Genomic DNA, 19,525 nt, shown 5'->3' with positions numbered 1-19,525 from the left:
TTCTGTTTGGTGATGTTTCTTTCCCCCAATATGACTTTGATAAATACTTCTGGTAGGCTGCTTCCCCTCTGCAATTCAAAGCATTAGAGTTATTTACTACACTCCTGCAAACTTTCCTATTGTTTCCACTGTCCTTTGTATCAAATAAGTTGAAGAACTGCACCAGCTTTGCAGGAGATTGATTATGTGGCTGTTGATGGCTGCTTCTTTGGTAGTTTTGAATTTCAGTGCAGAGTAAGAAGAACTGTGCAAGTACTATAAAATTATATCTTTCTTGCTTTTATTTTCCCTTTGCACATGATGCTTTTATTAAGATGATATACTATTTTTATTTGCCATGAAATCTTAGTTCTACAAAACTAATTTAGTTCAGATGGAAATACTTGACATATGAATTTTTAAGAACTTTGATGTCCTACAGGACAAAATTCTTTTCATGCACTTTTAGTCGACGAGCTGTATTTTTACCATCAGTAATATTTACCTTTTTTTTTTTTGTGGCATAGTAATACCCCACTGTGAGCAGATAACCCATTGTAGTAGGCACTAAACCAGCACTGATTAAGAGAATTCTTGCCCTGAGGAATTTACTGTCTGAAAATGAACATATAGAGGAGAGGAAAGGAAGAGTATTTTATTCTCCTTTTACAGAGGAAAAACTTGAATGACTTAAAGACATTTCACTGCCATTGAAATCAATTAATTGATTTAAGGTCCACAGTTGCTCTCTGCATAATTAACAAGAGGGAAGACACCCAAGTTAGACACACATGTCCAAATAAAAATACTGGGAAAAATTAACATCATATAATCTACCCCCAAATACATAGTAAATCATATGGTAAATCAGGATGTTGGTGGAAAACACTCTTCCAGGATGAATCTTGACAGCAAGAAACCCAATTATATCCATGGAAATCTGTAGTTCAGTGCTCTGAGGATCAGAGACATTAAGAGGTGTCTCAGGTATCTGGTCAGAGAGACCTTGGAGTTCTGTGTTTGTGCTGGAAAGCTGATGGTAGAGACTTCAATATTCACTGACCCCCAGTCATCATGGCATGGTGGTTTTGGTTGTTCTGCAGCAGAGTTAGAAATACATAGTTTATAATGCTTTTATTTAACAGGGGAAATACCCTTTGGGAGCACAGAAGTTGTTTGACACGTGCAGTGTTTCCCTGCAACAGAACCTCTCTCTGACCTGTGGGAGATCTTGGGCTTTGGATCTCTACTCTGGATATCCCCAAAACCAGGAGACAACCTGATAAAACTAAAATTGTCATGTTTTTCTAGGGACTTGTATAAAAAGCCCTTTAGACTGAATAATTTTAGAGGAAGACTAAGAGAAGGCTCCCTTAAACTATGCACTCAAAATGAGAGGAATGTGCCTGGTTATGCCACCCAAAAAACCCAAATACAATGCTTGAAAACCAAAAATTATATATAAGCTTTGATGCCTGCTTTGCCACTTATTGGCAGCCAAACTGATGTAAACCATCTCATTCTGTGTAAAATACTAAATTTCAAATGGCATCATTTCACTGAGCAAATGTTCTATTTTTAAGGAAACTAAATGTTTCATAATTTGTGAGAAGCTTAACTTTTGTCCTTCTCTTGACACAGATTATGGCATAAAATAATCAGATAATTAGAAGATCTATGCAAAATCTCAGAAGTTCATTTTGCCTCAGATCAGTTCACTGGAGCCATATCTCCACAGTTAACTTACAGATTGCTCTGTTTCAAAGTTTGGGGAGGAACTGCTTTTCCATTATCTCACTGGATAACAGAAAATCCCCAATAATTAATGCCAGATCCTCAGCTCTGATAGTTTCATGGAAACCATTAGGTCGATGCCAGTTTACATCATTTGAAGATCTGACCCAGCAGGTATAAAAATGAAAATGGCAAGGCAAAAAAATATGAGCAATTTGATATCAATAAAAATGTGCACGAGGTCAGGGAGGACAGAGCCTTTTCAAGTTTTCCTTTGACTTTTTTATCCTAAAGATGATCTCTTTTTTTTTTTTTTCAGTCATTGAGCAAGGTAATGTACAGCAAATGATAAATTACAAAAGAAAATAATCTGTTGCAATAAAACCTGGGCAGAGGCCCAAGTATTTGTTCCTAAAATATTTATTTTTCCCCAGCTGTATTTATGCGTGAATACAGTGATGTTTGTAAAACAAGTATTGAAAAAATGTAACATTTTGAATTATGCACGTTCCCCTAAAAAAAAAGCTTTTCATTTTTGGAAATTCAAACTTTGACCTTTCTGAAATTTCCCTATCACAACTGACAAGTTCCAACTGGTTTTGCTGGAAAATGTCTGCAGAAAAAGAAATATCAATTCAGAAGTTTGAATCAAATTTCTGACATAAAAAGTTATTCAGTTGCCCAGAAAAGAAACTGTAATAGATCAGAGAACAAGTTGGTCTCTCACTTTGAGTAGCAAATACATTGATTAGTTTGTATTGGAATTATTGTCGCTATAACTTATGCCCAGAAAAGATATATTAATAATTATTTCCAAAAAAAAGTTGAATCAGAGACGATATAGAATTTGATGTTAACAAGGAGGTGTTTTCATTGCATTTCGCTGCAGCACCGGTATAAAACATCAATAAAATAAAAAATAAATTAAAAATATTTTTAAAGAAAAATTACAATTTAAGTAACGAGCTTAGTGGGAAAAAAGAAAGCTCAGGCTTGAGATATGAAGGTAGAAAATGAAAAACTTGAATTTTCCCGAGCCGGGGCGAGAGAACTTTGTCGGAAGGCGTCGGGTGTGCAGCGCCACATGTGATTAATTAGCTGCACCCCGGTGGCGAGATAAAAGAACAACAAGCAGCTTAGCTGAGAGAGCGCGGAGAGCTGCGGGAATTGGGAAGTGCCGGGTCAGGGAAAGGGGCTGCTCTACCCGGCAGATGAAAGGCCGGGCTGGGTCCACCTGCTGCGGGGACAGAGGCAGCAGCCCCCGGGCACGCAGCGCTGCGGAGACAGCCCAGGGCAGGCTGGCCGGGGGCTGTTTGCTTTGCTGTGACCCGGGAGGGAGCAGTAAATCCAGCCCTGAGAGGGGGACGCGGCGACGCTGAGGATGCTCTGCTCTAAAAGTGTGCCTGGCTCGTCTCCCGGGGGGAAACTGAGGCAGGAATGTTGGGAGGGGGGGTCGTTTCTTGTATTGCGCTGTCGGTTCTCCTGAGCCTGGGTCTGAGTCCCCCCTGCAGCTCTCCTTTGCCTTTGGAGCCGGGAGCAGTTCTTGAGCTCTCGCTGAGGGGGAATGGCAGAGATAACACCGGCTGCTGGAAAGAGCTGCACAGGCAGTCTGGGAACAGAGGGGAAAATATATTCTCTTCCATAGGGGATCCTATAGAGGAGCAGTTCCTTGTCTAGAATGGTGTGAGTGTATGGTGGGGCCTAACCTCGTTATAAGGAATGGAATATATGGAATCAAAGTGAAATTCTATATGGGACAAGAAATGGGGTGGTCTTTATAGCAGGGTGGTCTTAAACTGAGGTTTAATGTATGTACAATATACAAACATTTTTGACAGACCATTAACACCTATAATCTTGTAAATATTTGCAATTTTCTAGATCATAAATATAGCTGCATAAGCAGTTCTTTCAGGACATCATTTATACTCCATTAAAGGTTAATTTACAAGTTAGTACCTTATAGAAAGAAGATATGTGTACTTTTATGTTAACTTTCTGTAAAGGGAGACTGGTGTCTCCAACAGCAATTTGTAATTCTCCTGTGACGCTCCCAGTGGCACTATTCAAAGCACTATTTGAATTCTTTTCATCAGCTCATGTTCACAGCAAACTTAATCTTCTGTTTTGAAGACGAGGGAGAAAGAAAAAGAAAAAAAAAAAAAAAGAAAAAGAGCAAGATCTTAGGTCTTCTGTCTGTGTTCCCAAGCATCCAACTGTTTGTTTGAACAGTCTCCCCTGACTCACACTCTCATTTGTCACAGTGCTGATGAGACCTGCTGCTGCATCTGAGCCCAGCTGAACCGGCCTGGCTGGGCTGGGTCTGGGAAGGGGGCAGGGAGGGAAGAGGTAAATAGTAGGGGATTGACTCTGTGGGCTATGACTTTATTCACTGTAATGGCATTTGTGCTTTCTAAAGATCAAAGGCCAGGGGAAAAAAAAAGGTGGGGGCAGGGGGGGAGAGAAAGAAAATTGTTCACTGTAGACCCAGTCAGGAGCTTTCAGAAGTGCCTGTGAGAAATTAGGTGCCTCTCTGCACATTTGATCATCTAACTTTGAAATCCTGATGAGAGAGCTTAGAGAAGGATCTGAAGAGAAGGGAGAATAACCACTCCTAAGTTAGGACTATTGGGGGAGAATGAACAAGGAAGGTGCCAAATCTAACGGAATTTTGATTTATTTTCTTTCTCTAAATGCCAACTTTCCTTGTTAAGCCTGGTAGTTAAACAAATGAGGGGCTTTAAAGTTGCAGTTAGCTGCAGATTTACAGGAAAAAAAGAAATCTGATGTAAATGCATATACATTGTCAGCTACTGGGATAAAAGAAAGCTTTCTCAAATGGTAGGGTATGAGTTTCTACAATGGTCTCTATGGGTTTATTCACCTTCCATAGGATTTCCCACGAAGAGAGATGAAAGCTTTATGCTTGTTACTCACCATGTAGTATATGTTTACCTTTGTTACTCATATCTTAATACTGTAAAGATTTCAGCAGCATTCCTTTCCTGCTTCAAACTACTGTGCACACTGCAGAATGTTCCAAGCTTCTGTATTTCATATACTGAGTTTCTTTCAGCTGGTTTCATGCACAAAACAGAGGGTGGTCATTATGATGCGTTCACACCACACTAAATAGGAGCTAATTAGGCTTTCTTACTGTACTGTTTTCACTGGAAAACTCTTTATAAAAATTGAAGCTTTTCTCAAAACTCAATGACATCAACACTTGAATAATTTCCTCAGACTTAGGAATGAATTTCTGACTAAGGGATGCAAGAACCGGAAACTTTGGCCATTTTACATTGGATGTGTGATCTTCCAGTCCATACTTACATTTCTTATCTGCAAAAGGCAGATCAAGGTCCAATTAAAAACTCACAGGCTGCAGCCTGGTGTGAAGAGGAGAGAATGAGCTTCTCTCTTACCAGGTCAGTGATCTGATTGCAGCAGTGTAGAGTCAGTCCAACCTGTCAGAACTGCTCCTTTTGGTTTGAACAATTGCTTATCAAATAAGAGAAGAATTTTCTGAGGTACTGCCTGTAACCTCAAACTAGTTTTTCTCAATATTTATAAAAACACATGCTTATAAATCCGGTGTTGAATGAAGTAACTGCCTTCTCGAGGCCTGAACAAACTGGCACATATTTTTGTATGAAATTCAGTGGAAAGTCTGCTATAGATGTAGCTGGAGTTGCAGCAAGCTCCAGGACATCTCCAGAACACCAGGGACAGCACTGGGACTCCCAGTGTCATACTCATGCCTGGAAATCACAGCATTTTGCAGGACCAAAGAGGCATCTTCGATTATTTTGGCAGGCTCATGGATCTTGATGCCAAGGACCAGCTGTGTGGCACGATGTGGCTGTTTAATGCCACGTGCTGGGTGGCACAAGAACCCCAACAAAAGGTTGGAGAGGAGCACATTCAGGTGGCAGACCTGCCCAGCTCAGTCCCACGTCAGTCAGAGCCCTCGTGAGGCTCAGAGGTGGTTTGCTCTGTTCATTGGAGCGCTGGGTTTGCACGTGCACATCGAAAATGTGGGGTTAATTCATCTTGTAGTAGTTACCATAAATAGCCTTATTATAGTTGGTGGTGTAAGTGGGTGGGCAAAACAAGAGTAATCCTAAAGGAAAGTCTAAAATGATTCATTCACCAGGGAAGTCATCAAAGAACAGTTTCTTCCCCCAGCCATTAGTGAAGGGGCTGTGGGGAAGGAACGTCAGGTTTAATGGCTGTGGAAGTGCTTTATTACAATTTAGCCTCAGTGAGCCTCAGTGTGTGCAAGGCCCCTCACTATTTTGGTGGTGCTGGGCCTGCTTGTAGGTCTGTGACTTGCCAATGCACACTTGAGGCCGTTTAAAGATATACTAAAGAAGCAGCTTTAATAAAATCCTGAAAATGTAGATTAAAGCTGGATTCATTCTATTAATTTTATTTCCTAGAATGGAAGCTATTTCAGCAACATCAGAAACTTAAAGGAGTGTCTTTTAACTAGTAAATCCACTGTTTAAAAATCTAGCAGACTTGCTTGGAATTGTATTATTTTTTTTTTTAAATTTATGTAAAAATAGGTTCAGTTGCCTGGTCTTTGAAGCAGTGCTGTGTCACACACTTACTCAGGGAGCTTTACAGGAGGTTGCTTGAGGACACCATTTATGTGTAACATCTTTCTGATGTGATAACTTTGTATATTTTATCATCAATGTGGCTCTTACATTCATCAACCAAGTATCTTTTCCCTTTTAATTTAAAGAGTGATGAATAGAGACAAGAGAGCAGTTTTTCTTTGCCTCTGCGAGGGAATGGGAATGTACCAGTGCTTATGAAATTACCATGTTATGGTTTGTTCATGACATAATTAAGACATCGATCAGGAAGGGTTTATTCCTGCAGTAGCAAAGTTAATGAGATATTAAGCAGCACTTTACAGCTTGATCAAAGCTATCATTCCACTTTTTTGCAAGTCCTCCAAATTCCTACTTTTATCGTAGAGTGTTAGTGTGAGAGAAGACATTTTAATGTTTTCCTGTAAATTTTAAAAATGCTTTGTTATAATTCCAACTACAAGAAAGCAATTTCACCATTGCAATGAATTTCTGCATATAATGAGTTGCCATTAAATTGTTTTGCAGTAACCAGCTTGTTACAAATCGACAGTACAACATCTTCCTGGGTAACAGCCAGCTCTGCTGAATAATAGTTTGCATGAGTTGAAGGCACTGACAACTCTTGCTGAATGCACCTATTAAAATTGTATCAGTGTAAACAGATAAGAATTATTTCTCTAAGAGTACAACTACTTGTAAGACAAGGGCTTATTCCACCACTGAAATTAACCTTCAATCTATTTTGGTTTCAGTATAATCTATCCTTTCTCTACCCCTTGGTACTGAACTAATTTTCAGCATGTCTTCCTGCCTTAAACATTATCTTGGAGGAACGTTGTGGAGGCAATGGTAATTTCCTTTGGGATTTCTAGGCCTTAGCAATTTTTAAATAAAATACGTTTCAGGACTTTAAAAAAGTCAATCTCCAAACTAGCAATAGGTGGGTGCTGCACATCTGGATTCCCTGACAGCTGCTGTTGCTGCTGGGATGAAATCAGTGGAAGTTGAAGAAGCTCCTTCTTGGGTGTTCAGAGTCCACACGAGGTGCCAACAAAGAACAAAGACAGATGAGTTGTGGGTGATAGGAACACGTTGCAGAATGTTCAACCTGTGGTTAAGAAAAGGCTTCCACTTCTTCTGTGCTGTCCCTCAAAGAATTAAACAACCAAAACCTTCTCTTGGAGCAATGACCAGCTCAGAGCCTGTTGCAGATAACACGGTTGGTAACCTTGGATGGTAATTTCTGCTCCTCGAGTGATTGTCTTCATTTCTCATTTGTTGAGGGTTTTTGAAGATATTTTTGCTTCATTCATTCTCAATAGAGAATTATTTTCAGAACAGGACAGATAATTCAAATTCATCCTTTGACCTTTTTTAATCATGACCTGTCAGTCGTAAAGAAAGGCAATTTGGGTTTGAGGTTTTTTCCTTATCCATTTGTTTCTGGATTAAGAAAAGCGTAAAATCCTGTGTTATTTGAAATAGGTGACATTGTGTAACAATATTCTGCTTGTCTTCTCAGAGACAGATGTGAAAATGAGTTTATATTGAACTAATATTAAGTACCCTTTACACAGAGAAAATGGAATAAAATTCCACTGTAATTACTTTCAGACTTTTCTTACTTTTGTATTTCACTCATAAGCCTAATTTTCTTACCCATCTGTGTATGCTAATCAGTTGTATTAATTATTCCACATTGAAAGACACTACTTGATAATTAGTTGGTTGTATAATTTGAAGCAAATGCTGTAGTGAATTTTACCTCTCTTTTTATTTGGAAATCATCAGCAAGCAGTTTTCTCAAAAGTGCTATTTACAGAAAATTATTTACCTGGTAGTTATACTTGAGGAAATGAAATTGCTCTCTAATTATGCCTAAAAAACTCATTATGTTTATCTCATTTTCTTTTTTAATATATTCCAACTCTGTTGGTTGCTTTTTTTTAGATAGACACATATGGATGTATTAATTTTCAGTGCAGTAATTCCTTAATTTTCTGCATTGCTTTTCAAGGAAAGGAAAAGTTCATAAGTTATCTCTGAGAAGACCTCTAGTTTTATATAATTGTTTGCTTGGAAATACAATTGAGATGCTGCTTTGTCCAGACAGACAAAGGAAATCAAAAGGAACTTACTCAGCCTGGGAGCAAGCCCTGGAAAAAACACACCTTGCAGGCCCACAGCTTTTCCTGCAAGTTCCAAACTTACCACTACAGTCCTATTGGATTTTCCTGTACACTTGTGATCACTCATTTATTTCCCACTTTTAAAAGTATTTCTGGCATGTGAGTGACATTTAATTCTTCCCCTGTCATCTCCTGTGAGCACCATGTGCACGGCTGGAAATCCTGCCTGAACTCAGAACCCCTTTGCTGCTGCATTTTGACAACTCACTGACAACACGGAGCAGCAGCAGCTCGGGCCTGCCAAGGTTTGTTAGGGCTGCTGTTTGTGCTGGGATTTGCTCTTTGGGATTGTTGAATTTAGGGTTGAAGAAGCTGAGGAAAGTAAATATTTCTCGTGTGCAGCGAGGTTTTGTATTTGTAACCTATGGAGAGATTCTCCCTATCCAAACCTAAGAGCTAAGGAAGCTGAGAAACCAGCAGCTCTTTAGGAGATATCCAAAAGGCAGTAATTTAGAGGAGTGGTTATTATTTGCTAACAAAATAAGAGCCCCCATTATGGAAGGAAGATCACAGAAAATTGGAGAAGATTCATTTCCCTTTAAAGCCTGAAATCTTTATTTTTCATAAGGGCTGTATAAATGATTCTGGTTGAAAGTACCAGTTGTATTATTCTCCTTATTATTCTCAAAAGCCTATTGAACATGATGATGCATATTAGAATAACATTCATGGATAAGTTTGTGGAAAAACTCTGTCCAAAAGTTCTGGGTTTAATGGTGTATAACTATGATTGCATTATTTCTTTAAACTCATATTAGAGCTAGTTGGAATTCTGTGAATCAGTTTTTTTCTAGTACTTATATTTACAAGCTAAATTCTGGTACAAATAGAGGGAAGTCCAGGCAATCTTTGTGGTGGTGGGCTGCTACTATTAAGCTTATATCTTGTGCTTCTTCCAGAGTTAGAAAACAGAACTGCTTCACTTGCCTTATGTGTCCCCCAATTTTGTATTCTCCCAGCACAGTTTCTGTGCTGATATATCAAAGCATTCAATTTTTAGATTGCCTGTTTTCATGAGGCTGGTAGTTAGTCTTGGATTTCTCAGCCTTCTAAAAAATCATTCTTTAAAGATTGAATCAGTTTGAACATGCTTTTCTGAGTGTCTGCATGTCCTTCAGAAAATAAGAAGAACTGTATTATAGCAATATATCAGTCTCACAGTTGTTTTTAAACTGGGAGACTGTGATATAATAATTAGTTCAGTAATCAAACTTTTCTATGATATTAAAATACTGATACTTTGACTTTTGCTGAAGTACAGATTCATTTCTTAGTGCTAAACTGATTTTTAAAGTAGCCTCATTTAAATAGCCTCATTTAAAGAAAAATTATGGAATTATTAGTTGACCACTAGCTTTATCCTGTTCTAACTTTATGTAATCTAATCTATGGGTTTTCCTAATACAGTTATCAATGTAGCATGTCAGTAATGTGAAAATTCAGTTGCATGGTAACTTCTTGAATGGGAGAGTAAAAATCAGGGGAGGGGGGTAAAAATCAAAAGATTGGACAGAATTTCAGCATTTCTGTTAAGCCATATAATGAGATTTAAATCCTGGAACAATATTAATGTCCAATTCTAGCTCTGCCACAGCTACACTTAGTAACCATTGGACAAACCTCTCTTGCTACTTTTCCTTTTCCTGTTCCACCTGTTTGCAATCCATGGACCTTTCAAGTGTTTGTACTTACAGCAGTAATTCCAATACAGAACACCCATCTCTGTGCTGAAGACAGTGTGAAAATGTATCTCAGTTTTCTGATAGAATATTGTAAAAGGGATTGCTCTGTCATTGAACCCCTTTGTTAAATTTTTTTTTCATGGTTGCTCCTTATCTATGATTTAATGCTGAAGTTGTTCGTGCCAGCTTGACTTTTCCCCCCCTGTCTGTAGCTCAATATTTCTCTCAAGAACAGTCACCTTGTTTGTATTGAACAGCAGGCAACAGAGCCATCTGCACCAGCAATTCTAAGAAAGAGCCCTGTGATTCATGTTTAACACTGTCTTCCCAAGTGCAGCTGGAATCACCAAATCGACCTTCTGTTATTCAGCAAATTTATGTAAAAGATGAAGCAGGGCAACAAATTCATCCTGCATACCGACAGTTGCTAATGCTCAAGTTCTTTCTAATTAGGGCCCCTAATTAAAACCAAACTACACAGTTTTATCAGAAAGTACAGGCAAGAGAAAAGATCAGGTGCTTCCAAAGTATTGCAGCACAAGATTTTCTGTTAAGAGGATTGTGTATAATAAATTATCATCCATGTCATTGCAAATCTGTGGCTTTATTGCTGGCTGAGTAGCAACACTGGATGTTGTCTGGAATCTGTTGCAGCAGTGCCTATTTGGGAAAGGGGACAGAGGCCCAGATGCAGGAATTCTTCCAGAATAGTGCCTTCAAGAGGCAAATTATATTCTCAGTTGCAACCATTCAAAAGACCTGCATTGAGTGAAACTCTGCAGAATATGACCTAAAGCATATTATTTACCAATATAAAAAAAGTCACAAAACAGGGATTCAAATTGGTGTGATAAAACTGCACATTTTTGGGTTTGTGCCTTGGGGGGAAGGGGTGATTTTACAATCAAGAAGAGCATCTGAATTAAAACCTTGGGAGTCGTTTGTTTTTTTCTGTACAAACGCTCAAGTGTCATATTGACCAGCGTTTTTTGAAGGATAATTCTCTTGTCAGCACTTAATATCTGTAAAACTTCACTTGGGCTCAGTGTTGCCTCTGGGAGAGACTCACTGCATCAGCACATGAGAGAATTCCGTGCAGGTTTGGGGGCACTCATGTCCGAGTTATCTCTGACTCACACGCACACAGATCGTGCCCCTTTTTAAAAAAAAATACACAGAGAAAAGCTACTCAGTGAGAGGTTTCACATTGTGTGAATTCAGTTAATTTCTCCTTATAGCACCTCATAATTTTTCAGAACAGGGATCATTAATCATTCCGAAGTGTGTAGAAGTTCTTGTGATAGCTGTAAGACCACCAAACACTGACCCTGAAGGAAATTAATTCCTAAAGGTGAAAAGCAAGTGTTTTCTTAATTAAGCCACCTAAGCAGCCTGGGTTTGCAAATATTTATTAAGGCTATTCAGATGAAGTCAGATTAGCACTTCTAGCTGCAGAGAATGTTGTTTCATTGGACCATGAGTCCTTGTTTCCAAATCAATATCCCATCTTTTAACACAGTAGCAAATTATATTCCCCATCTGTCTCCTGTGACAGCTCTAATGAATGTAATATCTGGCTGATGATGTACAAACACTTTTGAAGTTCTTCATTTATAAGAATATAGGTAGTAGTTATTTATAATATTCTGTTGGGGTGTTGGTTTTTTACACTTTTTGAAGTTAATTTTTAATATTTTCAATGTGCTGCATGTAACCGAAACATAAGTGAACAAGTAGATAACAAAACATTCTTGATACAGCAAACTTTTAGCGTATGTGAGCCTGAGATCTCAAACGTTTTCCCAGCCAACATCTCTACTCTGGGACTAACAAGTGTTTTAATGTGGTTTGAAGAAAAACAGGTGATGAGACTGAACCAGCTCAGAGTGTGATTTGGAGCAGGCCAGGAGTTGTCCTGCCCACAGTGGATCCCAGCACTTGCCAGAGTCCTGTTGTGTGCTGGAAGTGCCAAGATTAGCCAGCATTGTTCTTTCTGATGTGAGGATTAGGAGACTGAGTAAAGACATCCCAGTGGGCCTATGAACAGGAGGGAAGTTCATAGACCTCAGGATTTGGCCTTTACCACAATCCCTCCTGAAGAGGGACTGGGTTCCTTTCAGTCCTGAAAGGAAAAATAGGTGGCTTGAAGGCTGCATGCCGTGGATTTTGCTAAGTCAGAACCTGAATATGGGAAATAAACCCAAGAATCTCGTGGTCTGAATCAGATTCTCTTTGACTTTTTGGAAACCAGAGTAAGGCCTGCTGCAAGCTGCCTTGAAAAGCAGGAGTTTATTTCAGCTTCATTTCTCACCTTTGGAGCTGGTTGATGCATTAGTGAGGATGGGAAGAAGACAGAGGAATGGGAAGAGAAGCTGTGAACCACATCCATCCAAAGAGGATGTGCTGCAGGGAGCAATGATCCCTTCCTGGTCTGATCTCCTTTATGGTGGTGGAGAGGACTCAGAGCACAGGGAGGCTGAGTACTGGGGTTTGTTGCTTACTGACATGACTAATTGAAAGGGAACAGATTCATCAGTTTTAGAGCTTAAGGAAAGTGATGAGAAGATATTTTCATGAGCTGCTGTTCTCGCTGCTTCATATTGTAAAAGCCTCCACTGCAATAAAAAAGTAATGATTTTTGGCAAAATATGTTACAGATCTTTTCTGCTCTACACAGGAAAGATTTGGTTGCATCTCCTGCTTTTTAATTTCACTTTTATTGAAATGTTGCACTTGAGGAAAGAACAGTCCCGTATTTTGAGTTTTGCCACTGATTTTGCTGTGCCCCTTGAAAAGTATACACAATGATATGTCCTTGTCTCTGTAAAATACAAAAAGGTTTTAACAAAATTTGTTATGTCCCTGTACACTGCCTCTGCAGTAAACCTTGGATCTTCGTGATTTGAAAGCTCTCATAAATGCTCTGTAACAAATGAAGGTTTAAATGTGCTCTTGAACTCCATGTGAAATAGAATGGCACTGGAAAATCTGGAATTACTTCACAGCAATTGCTTCTATTCTGTTTAGGTTTTTGTATCGCTCCTGTGAGACACTGGTTTGGAATTCCTCAGAGTTATTTTCATTTTAACTCAAATGTAAATGAACAGCCACATCAGACCAAGTGATTGCAGTATGAATTCCAGCCTGTGGAAAACTCTCACAGCCAGAATCTTGATGCTCCTCTGTAACAGAGATGGCCTACGGGGCTATTCACAAAAGCTGCTCCAGTGAGACAGATCTCCTTTGGTTCTTCCTCTGCTAATGCAGACAAATAGGCTCTGGGTTTGAATTGTTGTTATCTGGAATAATCTGTCTCCATCAGGATCTGGACAAATTATTCTCCCCAGGTAAATGTTAGCCTTTGAAAACAGCCCCCCTCTTCCTACTCCTTGTCCTCAGCAGCTAAGTTTTCCTGCAATGGTACCTTCTTCGAGTGTTTTTTGGTTTGGTTTGCATTTTTTTTGTTTGTTGGTTGGCTTTTTGTGTCTCTTTTTAAATGATTTTAATTTGTTAAAGAGAAATCATTGCAAACAGATCTCTGCTTTTATCAGGGCAAACAAGGTGCTCTTTAAGGAGTATCTGATTAACGAAATAAACAGTGCTTGGTGTTCACAGAACAGTAGGAAGTTGTTCTTTTGTTATCAAAGTTGTCTCTTTATTCAGTATGAAAAATGATGACACTTGTGTAGTGCTTTATAACAGATGCTCTTATACAACAAGTTTTGCAGAAAAGGGAGATCAATCTTCAGAAATATGTCATATTAGTAAGTACACTGCTAATTGCTGCAATCACACAAAAATTGCAATGACACTTACCTATATATTTATATGTTCTTTTTGGGTTTTTTAATGACTGTGTCACAACCCTAAAAATGTAGCTTAAAAAAAAAATGTGCTTCTCTGGAGTTGTGTGTCTGCCTCTGTTCAGCTTTGTTCCATGCTCAACATTGGTAAATTCTGGTTTTTCTTTATTCTTCCCTAATCTAGAAATTGCCAGCTGTGAAAAGCCTCTTAATTTCTGTTTGTAATATATTCTGCTGTAACTTGAATTAAATGCAGTGCAGCTGGGAGTAGTCATGGCCAAACAATACATGGCATAAATTATCTCTATCTGGAGCATCTGACTAGGTAGCATAATCAACAGGAGGCTGACAAAACATCACAGTTGTGCTGCTGTTGCTGACAACTTCATTATTTCTGTGATGTTCAGCTGGGTAATTTGTTTCTGATGAACAAATTATCTTAAAGGAGGATAAGGATCTTGGGGAATGAATATCTTCGGATATGTCCAGTGGTCTTACGTACTTTTACATGCTTTCCGAAGATAGATGTGTTTGCACAAATTTAGGGGGTTTTCCCAATCTGGAGAACAATTATAGGCACCATCAGCAAAAAGTGAGCTCTGTTAGTTCTGAAGTAGGGCAGCATTCCCATCAAGCAAGGTTGGTGCACATCTCTTGGTTGGTATGTGGATCCCTGAGGGAACAGCAGCTGCTCTTTAGTTCCTTGGTTCAAACAGGAAGGTGGTGGACTTATTCTACCAAGGTATTTCTGTCTGCCTCAACATACACTCCAAATGATCCCACATGACTAAGTAGTGTTTTGCAGCTCAGACACTCCAGGCCTGATTCTATTCCACTGCAGCCAGGAATTATTATGTTCAGGAATTTTCCAGTTAAAAAGACTGAGGTGGGGAGGGGGGAAGACACTGTGACTGTACCAGAAACCATGCCATCTTTATGGAATTCTGAGCAAACAGCCCTGGTTTTCTGCTGGTTCATCTAAAACCAGACTCAGAGATACAAGCAGCAAGCCCACAGCTCCGAGGCACCGCTGCCCTCCAGGCTGCCCCAAAGCTGGAGAACTCCCGGCCTCCACAGCCCTTCCTGTGCAAGTGGGAGCCTGCGAGCCCCAAGTGATGCTGTGTCTGCCACCCTCAGCCCTGCAGCAGAGCCTGGGTGTACTGAAATCCGGGTTGTGCTGAGAGGAGCACAGGTTGGGAGCCCTGGATCCAGCAGGGAGCCCGGAGGAGCCGGGGCTGCCAAGCTCAGTTCCATTTAGTCACTTTGCATCACGGGCGTCTCAAATATTTCAAAACACTCGGGAAAATTATTTCATCGGGAAATTTTCTAAACTTACTCCAAGCACAATTTCTTTTCTTCACTCACAATTTCAGAATTTCTTAAGTTTGATCACGTCTGTGACTGATGAACTGGGAAATATTTGTCTTTTTTTTACGAGCACACTGAATACTACTGTGTCTCTGTGGATAATAGGTTATTTGCTGAGGATTTGGATCAAGAACACTGCCTAAAGGAACTAGTGAAATGGTAAGACTCAGATCAATGTCCTTGAGGAAACACAAGAAATCAGGGAATAGGACAGAGAATTAACAAATTGGCAAAGGGGTATGTGTGAAAGATGATAGGTAAACAAGGAGCCAGAGAGGCAGGAATTGCCAAAACCAGAGTTGGAATTTACTGCAGTACCTTATATGTATAAATGCTTGCAAGAAATAATGAGGGGGGGGGGGCAAAGAAAGATGTACTTTTATAGGCTTTGGGGAGTTTTGTTTTTATTTTACCTTTCCCATTGAATACTTTTGACTGTAATAAAAAAACACCCCAATATTTCATTTCAAGGAACAGAGCCACTTTATCCACCTTTCTAGTCATGGATTTTCAAAATGAGAGAGCATACAAATGCCAGACAGAGCTATCCTGACCATGCTACTTTGGGAGAGGGGTTGGAGATCCCATTCCCAGGTATCCAATCTGCCTGGCTCCGTTGCCTGATATCAGATCTGACAATTGAGCAATATTTGTTCTTTGAGAGGGATTATGAACAGCCTAAAACACAGCTTTGTCTCTTATGATGATGAGAGCTTTGTTATGGACTGATTTGGAAGAAAAGTCAGGCTCCATGTGAGATTCTTTGCTCCAAACTTCCCACCCGGCTTCCAGACTGTTGGTCTACCAAATGTTTTTCCCAAACTCAGTCTATGCGATATAAAACACGGGAATGTTTCTGGGGATGGAGGACGTGGGATGCCATCTGCAAGGAAGAGTTGGACATCGTGTGCGGGGACAAGGCGGTCCCTGTGTGGCCGCTGCTCCAGGGACCACTCCAGGATTTTGGAGAACTGGGCGAACGCTGCCACCTATCGATGGAGGACGCGAAAACCTGGGACACGGAGCGGCGCTGAGAGCTCCTCATCCCTCGCCTCCCTCATCCCAGAAACGTCCCAGTGAAGAAACAGCATTTGCTAAATGGAGCTGACGGCCAATACAACAACAAAAATATCTGTGGGGTATAAAGCTGAGATCAACAGAGGGGGAACGTTTTGGTGACAGTGTCGGTGAATCAGCCAACTTGGGTGGCCTCTCTAAACGAAATGTCCCATTAAACAAACATCTTCACAAAAATGTGGGGCTCTAGCAATAGTAATAATAACAACAACTTGTGGAATCAGCTCACGGTGTGCACTGCAGGTAGTGAACTTTTGGAGTCATCAGTCACGGAATGAAAATCTCAGTAAGTCAGCAGTGTGAGTATAGCCACCAAAATGCTCTGTTTGACTAATAAGTGTGGAATATCAGCAAGTGCAGTAATAAATGGCTGACATCTCCAGGTCATCTCATGGGAGCATCAAAGGCTTGAGAACAAACAAATTTCGGTACAAGATCAGACTAACAGATCTGCTTCCCTGTGTTTATCATAAACCCAGGTGTTTGTTTTCTGAAGGTCTTTTAGTCTTCTCCATTTCCACAACTAGATATAAGTGCCTCTTGCACCCACTTATACACATGCATTAATAATTTTCAGTAATCAATTTCATGACTTTATAATTTGATAAGTTTATTATTACTCCTCTTACCTTGCTGAGTGCTCTTTTGTGTCTTCTGGCTTTTGAACAGCTTAATAATGAATTTATATTCATAGGTCAGGGAGATCATAAATTTGGGGGGGTTTATATTAAAAAAACCCTGGTTGTCTTTCACAGAACTAGCTTGGGCAAGAAAACATCTTGACTTTTGCTGTTGTACCAAATATTGTTTGGGTAGCAATAGAGAAGTATTAAGCATTATAAAAATTGAAATGGCAACTGTACAAGGGCTACTTTCCACCAGTCTGAAGGGAGAAAGCAAAAGAGAGAAGGAGGAGTATTGACCCACAATGAGAAACTTCTAGAAAATATTCAAGAATAGACTAGTTTCAGTAAACTCACTTAAGATTTATCCCTGAAAGCAGCTGGAAATTGAGAATTCCTTCCCAAGTGAGCTCCATAGGTGGGATCCATACAGACCAAAAAAACCTTAACCAGGGATTTGGACTCAGAAGAATCATGTCTATTTAGCACAGCACTTAAAATGGATTTTTTAGGCTTATATTTAATTTGAACTGATGTAAACCTCTCAGATTTTCAGCATGCTTTTTTTCCAGATAGTATCTCAGTGTTAGAGAGGTATTTGGTGGTTTTTAAAAGATTTCCAATTTCCTCCTGTTGGCAAGGAGCACTGACCTCAGTCAGCTGTCCTGCTGCCTTCTGACTGATGATCCTTAGGAGGGGCAGAACAAAAGAGGGAACCCTATACACTCTGATTTTCACAGTATAGGAGGAGGAATGTTGTTCATAGTATGTTGTCACAGCACTTTGCAATTCTCTGCTGCAGTAAAACACATAAGTAACTGCATTTGATATTCTTGTTATGTCCTTGAGATACATCCGTGTGCATGTTAACACCCCCACGTGGATATGGATGCATATGTGCATATAGAAAAACCCTCAAAGAAGGGTTTGGTCCATATCCAGATTGATCTAAAAATACAGACTAAGTTCAAGTTCCATTATATACAAACATCAGGCCTGGGACTACGTTTTAGGTTCAGCTACTTGGGCGAAAGGCTGCTATTTGGTAGGAGGCACAGCACCCTTAACCGAGTCCTGAAAGGTGGGAGAATCAGGCTGATCACCAGATTTTGGGAGGTTTCCAACATTTTCCAAAAGATCAAGCATCATGTCTGAATAAAACCAGGGGAATTTTTTTAGCAGACTGTAACTCCAGCTCTGATATCCCTTTAAAAACAATAAAAAATACCTTTTCTGTAGATATTATTGATCATTGGCTATGACAGACCCAGGAATTAGTGTGTTTTAATTCTTTTCTATTACCAGATGTTACACAGGAGTGTTCTGGTTACACAAATTTAACCCAGTGGGCTGTCCAGAAGGACAACAATTTTCTAGATTGTTGTTTCTCTTTGATTATCACCTACACTATTTTTAGAATTCTAAGTACAGCTATTCCATATTTGACTTAGCAACATTTTTGTGGGTTTCTGTGGGATCCTGCATTTGCATTTTTAGCCCTATAGTAAAAAAAAAATAAATTAGATTTCGAAATACCACCATTCTACTATTTTGGAAGCTGCTAATGCAGACATTACAGGATCTGTTTCAGTAGGGTTTCTTTTTCTTATTCATTTAATAATCTTTTTTTTAAGCATAACCTGCTCAGGCTGGGAGCTTTCCAGTGATCCTGCAGATGTCCCACAGCTATGGCTCTGGTTGCTGCTTTTGTTGCTATGATTGCAGACAGCTGTAGTGGCAGCGTGCTTCAAGAAAGAAGAAACAATACATCACATGCAACAAGCATTACTGCACTGAATGTAGCACTGTGATTTTTTTCTTCCCCTTTTGATTGTTTTAACACAAAGCCAACTGCTTGAAGATGGCTGCATTAATGTCTTTTTGCTCATATTTCGTGGCAAATTAATTACAATGGCAGTTTGGTTTACTCTGGCAGTAATTCTTTTTTCTCCTTGCACGCTGTGCTGCTGATCAGTTTTGGAGGCTACAACAAGCTAAAAGCACACAGGACCCATGGCATCTTTGACATGGAAACAAGAGCTTCCCATATCAGTCACTCCTGTAGCTGCACAGGTAACTCGAGTACAGTTAAGGCACCAAACATTTTACCTGTGATACAACACTGTTTGCTTTCAATACCGTTCTGCTCTGAGATTTTATCAGCAGTCTTGGACTTGTGTAATTACTAGTAATAAGCTTTTCCATATCTGATCATTCATGCAGTATAAGGAAGAGGTTTACTCATTCTGCCCAGAGGCTGAGCCAGCAGAGACAGCAAAGCTAATGTGATCCATTGAAGGAAGACAGTGGACAATTACCAGCAACTTGTTCACGTTTTTGCCTTGGATAGCCTAAGCTGGTAAGTAAAATTTAACTCTTTAATGCATATATTCTTCATTATTAGTTTCAACTATAAGACGGTTTCATAAACATACAGTGTGGAGTGGTTTCTCAGCTGTTGTG

At 39.7% G+C, this 19,525-nt stretch overlaps 1 protein-coding gene across 2 annotated transcripts in view; it reads left to right on the top strand.

The window, feature by feature from the left end:
- ANKFN1 (ankyrin repeat and fibronectin type III domain containing 1) overlaps window positions 1-19,525 on the top strand; it is a 132,958-nt gene that overhangs the window by 41,892 nt on the left and 71,541 nt on the right. For both annotated transcript variants that reach the window (XM_017812026.1, XM_017812028.1), the window contains one exon: window positions 19,286-19,421. The gene's annotated coding sequence lies outside the window, so the exon portion shown is untranslated. The remainder of the gene's footprint in view (window positions 1-19,285; window positions 19,422-19,525) is intronic.

Source organism: Lepidothrix coronata, unplaced genomic scaffold, assembly GCF_001604755.1.
Source record: "Lepidothrix coronata isolate B3197 unplaced genomic scaffold, Lepidothrix_coronata-1.0 Scaffold34, whole genome shotgun sequence".
NCBI classification, from domain to species: Eukaryota; Metazoa; Chordata; class Aves; order Passeriformes; family Pipridae; genus Lepidothrix; species Lepidothrix coronata.
The sequence above is the reverse complement of the archived record's forward strand: the minus strand, read 5'-3'. Positions and strand labels throughout refer to the sequence as shown.